Genomic DNA, 6,887 nt, shown 5'->3' with positions numbered 1-6,887 from the left:
AGGAGAAAAAAAAATTTAGAAGAATACGGAGAAAAGGTGAAACCTAAACCCTGGATGGATTGCACAGTTGAACTGATTGTTTGAGTTCTTTGGATTTTCTTTTTCGCTCTTGAAACTGATGAAATCAAGATAATTGAACTACAAGAGGAAGAAGACGGTGGGATTTGGGGTTCATCAAACGCAACCTATACGTTGTAGTTTTGGTTTGATTTGATTTGTATAGGCAAATTGAACAGTCGATTTGAAAGGGATTTATAATTTAAGTGATTGTCTTAAACCGAGTACAACTATGATGCGTTGCGCATCCAATGACTTGATGGCAAGGAGGGCTGAAAGATAGGTGTGGGGAGGATCCAAACTCCACCAAAGCTCTCTATCAAACCTCATCTAGTTACTATCAAAGATTCAAAGGTCACCTCAGTTGTTAAAGACCAATGCCTCTTAGTGGTGGAAGAATCAGGATCAATCCTCTGATTCTCTATGTGGTGGAAATTTGTCAACTAGAAATGAACTATCCATTTTCTTGTTGATGTGTGCATGTGTCCCAACATCACATCATATGGTTGAAATCTATTTATCAGTCACATCAAAAAATTGATTAATGTGATTGATAAATGAATTTCAATCATTTGATGTGATGTAGGGATACATGGCACACATCAACAAGGAAATTGATGGACTTGATATTGTTCTTATATGCCGTAGTCTCACCCCCTACCCCAACCAAGTTGTCATTTCTTTAGGTAGGGAAGGAAGGGGGAAAAAAACACCAAACTCACCCGCCTCCATGTCTTTTGCGTTTATTTAGTCATTTTCAGTCGACAGCAAAAAGTAATTCGTCCAAAATCAAAATCATAAATATCAAGGAAGAGGTGATACGAATCCATATTTATCTTCCAAACCCTCGAAGCCATTCACGGTTCCTCGCAAAACACAACAGCTTCTCTCTGCTTTCCTTTTGCCGACCCACCTTCCTCTGAAGAAAAATGGATTCTTGCAACGATGAAGTTACTTTCTATATGCCACGTCTTGTTCGGGTCTACAAGGACGGCCGCGTAGAAAGACTCGCCGGAACTGAAACCGTTCCTGCCCTTGCCGTCGACCCTCAAACCGGTGTTTGCTCCAAAGATGTCGTAATCGCCGCTGAAACCGGCGTCGCCGCTGAAACCGGCGTCGCCGCCCGTCTTTTTCTCCCCAAAGTCACCCAGGCTCAAAAGCTTCCTCTCCTTGTCTACTTCCATGGTGGTGGCTTCTGCATCGAAACCCCCTTTTCTCCTCTGTACACCAATTACCTATCATCTCTGGTAGCAGAGGCCAACGTTGTTGCAGTATCTGTTCACTACAGGAGAGCCCCAGAGTATCCTCTCCCAATCGCTTATGACGATTCATGGACAGCACTTCAATGGGTCGCTTCCCATTTCAAAGGTAACGGCCCTGAAGAATGGCTTAACGAGCACGCAGATCTGAGCAGAGTGAGTTTTGCAGGAGACAGTGCAGGTGGTAATATGGCCTATAACATGACTATGCGAGCCACGGAGACACCATTGGAAGGTATGAGGTATACTAATTTGGGTTTGATTCATCCTTGGTTTCATAGTGATGTGGCCTTAGAAGCCAGTGATGAAGAGAAGAAGGCTAAAACGGATAAGCTGTGGATGTTGGTGTGTCCTTCGAGCAGTGGCTGTGATGATCCTTTAATAAATCCAGCGACCTGTGCAAACTTGCAAAAGCTGGCGTTCAAGAGGGTGCAGGTGTGGGTTGCAGAGAAGGATATGGTGAAAGAGGGGGGCATTTTTTATTACAAGACGTTGCAGCAGATTGGGTGGAAAGGCGAGGTAGAATTGATTGAAACGGAAGGAGAAAATCATGTGTTTCACCTCTTCAATCCCACTTCTGATAAAGCTTTGGCCATGAAATCTCGCTTCGCTTCCTTCCTCAACCAAGACTAAAAGCTTCATAGCTGAATCTCAAATAAGATTCTCGATGATCGCTGTATGACCCAGTCGAGGATAATGTCTTAGAATTAAAACCCAGATCGATGTCTAAGCAAAGATTTTTCAGAAATCTGCTTATGTTCTTCAGCTTTAAATTCCTAGATTAATTGAAGTCAATAATTTTTAATATTTGTTTTTGTTGCTTTGTGATGCAAGTTTAACTCAGAGATGGTAATAAATGACTAAATGACGCATTGATTATGTCTCTAATCTCTTCAACAAAGGAAGTCCTTCTCAGGGAACAAAAGTTCGCCCGGTTAGCTGACTGACGCATTGTTATGCTCTAATCTCTTCAACAAATGAAGTCCTTCTGACCGAACAAAAGTTCGCTCGGTTAGTCGGGTTCGCTACCCGGCGAACTGGCAAAATATCGCCGATTATTCACCTGAAACTCTCAAAATTTCGATCTCTTCTCAAATTCCAATGATTCTTTTCGATCAACCGAAAGTCACCATCAAATGAAAATTTGAGTTCACGTGGTATGCAAGAGAAAGTGATGGGACAATGGGTCCCATATACATTTAAAGCTTTGTCTTTTGTTTGATAATAAAGACTTTAATGGTAGTGGAGCTCTCATGCAAATTCTTTGCTGCAACTTTGCAAGTAAGTGACCGACGAAAGCATGGAGGTAGGTAGGGGTGTCAACGGTTCGGGTTGAGCCGGTTTAACGGTTAAATCTAAAACTTCAGCCCAGACACGGCCAAGAGAGCACCGACTTAATGGACTAACGGTTAGCCAATTGGATTGACTAACGGTTTGGGTTTTGTTTTATTAGCGGTATGTTTGGAGTATCTTGTAGATATGTGAAATTTATCAAGAGTATATGAACACATCTAAGCATTAAGTTATCTCCAAGTCTTTTGTGTTGGGTATTCAAAATCAAAAACTTTTTTTCTACAAAAAAATAAAACTTAAAAAACTAATATCTTGATGAATTTTAGTGGATCAAAATAAAGCATTAAAAGATTTTCAAATGATAATACATTTGCTAAATATTTACTAAGCCCATCTTCCAAATGGTAAAAGCTTTGACAAGCTTGATGTTTGCATATTCCAAAGCAAAACAATTAAGGAAAACAATGGATACTTGGGGGTTTTCTTGTCTTTTACATTTAAATTTAATTTAATTTAATTCTTTATAACGAGTTTAACGGGTTGGTTTGGGTTCGGGCTGGTTCGGTCCGATTTTAACGGTTCGGGTTAGGTTTTGACACCCCTAGAGGTAGGCGAGTCACTTATGTTAAACCCAAAATTTCACCGAGAACGGGAAGGAAGAGAGCACCAATAATACCAGAGCCAAGGATCTCCAGTAGAAGCTCACTTCCATTGGTAGGGCAAGGAGGAAGCCCGCCGCCTTAAATTTTTAGTATCTTCCCATGACCACTGACCTGGCGAGCATAATGAACGACAGCTTTCGCCCCATTTCTTGATCTCTGTTTTCAGTTTTTCAGCATCTAATTCCTTCAATGATTTCTTTGGCTAGATGTTGATCTCCATGAAAGAGAAACATTTATCGAAGCGTTGTCGCTTTGCGGGAAACTTGTTCTCTTCGTTTTCGCTTGTAAGAGCCATTGTTTCTTCTTTGCCTGCCATGGCCGCGAATAAATTTAAATTCCTATAATCTGATATTAAAATTCTATCGAGTTTGGCAAGTTTGGTGCTCATGAGTGATGCAGGGACCGAGCCTCTTTCTCTCTCTTTCTTTCTTTCTTTCTTCTTCTTCTTCTTCTCCTTCAACGATCCGGCCATTTTCTTGTGATTCGCCGGATGTTGATTTTCCGGCACTTTTTGCTGATTTGCCAGAAAATGGACGATTTTTCGGCGATTTGTCGATTTTTTGGCAATATTAAACCAATCTCGTTTCGCCCCCTAGTTTCGGTTTGCCAGGGGGCGATATCCCCTAATTTCGGCTATATTTCACTGAATTGATCCATGGTCCTTCTGGCAATCTCCCTACATCTATATTCCAATGATGTGATCTCTAGTAAAGTGCTAGCGATACGTCAAGACTTGAAGGATGTTATTGATCGAGATTATTGGCATCTCTGTGTCTTTACTGATAACCAATTTGTTGCTTCTTTTTTAATTACTCAGAGTGAAAATATTCCTACTGAGATTGAGGGTATTTTGAAGGATTATTATTTCTATCTTCCACTTGTGTTTGTGTTTCTAATAAAATATCTATTTACTTGAAAAAATAAAAAATAAAAAATCTAAATGACAAATTTGATTAATTGAAACCAACCGGGTCCTGGCACATTCATTCTTGTCATTATCATGTTGCAGGTGTGTTTTCTCCCCAACTATTTATTTTATATGATTCCCATTCAAAAACTGCAACATCGATTTTTGTAATAAAATCAAAATGTAAGGGTGTTTATGAAATTCTACGAGTCAAATGAAAGTCAAGTCCATGTCCTCTTATTACTTTTTAGGGTAATTTTCATCTGGACCCCCTGGGGTTTGACCTTTGTCATTTTCAATCCAAAGAAATGGATACTTTGCATCTGCCTCCCCTGAGGTATCCAATAAGGTTAATTAAGGACAAATTGTGCCTTTTATGGCCAAAATACCCTTATATCTATTATTCCGTGAGATTTGCATCATATTATCACAATTAAATCCAACGGTGAGAATAAATAAAAGATATTTACATTTTATAAATTTATGAATTATTAATCATTGAGTGTAAAAAAATTATCAAATCTTTAAACCCTAAATGTTTCAGCTTCCTTAACTCCCATCCCCACCACTACTACACCGTCACCGCCACCTCCAAAGCCCAGGAAGCAAATTATACACCACTACCACCGCCACTGTCGGAGCCGCCGATCATCAGGAAAGACAATTAAAACACCATTATCTCTAGCTTCATTTTGTGGGTCTCCTTCTCCATCTCCATCTTGTTCTTCACCGACATGACCTTTCATGGTGCTGTTTCAGAAGCCATGGAGTAGTTTCCAGTCTTCCAAGAATGAGAATCTAACCCAATCTCTAAGAGGAGGAAGAGACCGACTATGATCGACATTCCAGCTCCTGATTGGAGTTTAATAGCTTCCAATCCCGTTTTGGCGGAGCTAAAGAGGGAGATTGAATTTGACAAGGATGGGTTTTCTGTTTACTGTAAGAAAGGAAGGAGACAAACCATGGAAGATCGTTATTCTGCTGTCTTTATCATTAGAATTTGTAGCAGATTTTACTCGAATGCAAAATTAGACTCAAATGGTGGCGACCCAGCAACTCATCCAAAAAAGAAGATGAAGATGAACGAAGTTGCAGGTAATTAAGATTAAATCACTCGATCACTCTTATGTATTAATTATTTTCTCTTGAACTTGAATATCTACTTACATTATCATTTCTGCATATAGAAGTTTCAAGAACAGTAAGGGAAGAACATCCAACCCACTACCAACTTAAGATCGAATCATTTTATTTGATCTCAAGTTCATCACTCGTACAATATGACTAACATTTTCCAAGCCGGTGGATACAAATGGTGTTTTAATTGTCTTTCCTGAACTGATGATCGGCGGCTCCGGCAGTGGCGGTGGTAGTAGTGGTGGTGGTGTATAATTTGCTTCCTGGGCTTTGGAGGTGGCCGTGACGGTGGCGGTAGTTGTGGGGATGGTAGTTAAAGGAGCTGAAACATTTAGGGTTTAAAAATTTAATAATTTTTTTACATTCAAAGATTAATAATTCATAAATTTATAAGATGCAAATACCTTTTTTTATTCTCACCATTGGATTTAATTGTGATGATATGATGCAAATCTTACGGAATAATAGATATAAGGGTATTTTGGTCATAAAAAGCACAATTTGTTCTTAATTAACCTTATTGGATACTTCAGGGAAGGCAGATGCAAAGTATCCATTTCTTTGGACTAAAAATGACATAGATCAAACCTCAGGGGTCCAGATGAAAATTACCCTACTTTTTATCTTTATTCTTGTATTCTTCTTTATTTTTTATGTTCTCTTAATTGTCTACAATTATTGCTTGTTGTGTTTGTTTGATGGTCCACAAGTTTAACGTGGATTGAGTTTATTTGGTTCAATGATGGTTTGAATTAAACCAAATGAGTGTTTTGGTTCATGCTTTCGTACCACTTCATTTATTGTGAGTTTGGTTGGAGGATTGATAATCAATTGTAAACTCAAGATTAGCCAAGAATTCATATACAAGCTGCCATACAAATTAATCCAATAATTCTACCCAAAAAAATCCAATAAATACGGATTTAATATCCTATTATCATAGAGTCTGTTTGGTTATCTGAATTTAGAGATTTCAAATTCCTAGATTCATGAATTGCAGATTTATACCTGTTTGGTTGTAAAACATCCCTAAATTCATGAAATTCGAGAATTTTATTTTTTTTGCCTAAAAAGGGAATCAAGCCATTTTTGGGTATTGGATGATAAGTATAAAATTAATGAAATTTGCAGATTCACACCAAATAACCCAACAGAACTTACTTCGATAGATTTGAGGCTAACCAAAGAGTTAATTTTTTTAACCATGAATCTGTAGATTTGAAATCTATAAATTTAAAATTCCATTTCATTTCAAATATCTAGATTCGTATAACCAAACAGGCCCTTAAACAATCCATACTGTTACAGGATCTATGGTGTTTGGGACCTTCACCATGTCTTTCTTTTATTTATTTATTTATTTTATTTTTAGCCTTCACCCATTCAATGATGTGGAGTCATGTCTCCTTTGTTCTTGAGGGTAGAAAAATAAAAAACTTGTGTATAATATTATTTTTTGGTCAAGATCTTGTACAATATTAATGCATCTATTTTTCTTTCATAAAGTGACACAGATTAGTAGCATCTATTACTTCTATTATTTCATGATGTTCTATGGAGGTATATATATAT

At 38.0% G+C, this 6,887-nt stretch overlaps 1 pseudogene; it reads left to right on the top strand.

Annotated features, from left to right (window-relative positions):
* The first annotated feature begins 883 nt into the window (after window positions 1-883).
* LOC149015341 (putative carboxylesterase 12 pseudogene) lies at window positions 884-1,951 on the top strand (annotated as a pseudogene).
* Window positions 1,952-6,887: the final 4,936 nt, after the last annotated feature.

This window comes from Hakea prostrata, chromosome 5 (genome assembly GCF_041222555.1).
Source record: "Hakea prostrata isolate BN-2017 chromosome 5, UWA_Hpros_2, whole genome shotgun sequence".
Taxonomy (NCBI): Eukaryota; Viridiplantae; Streptophyta; class Magnoliopsida; order Proteales; family Proteaceae; genus Hakea; species Hakea prostrata.
This window is presented reverse-complemented; position numbering and strand designations above follow the sequence as displayed.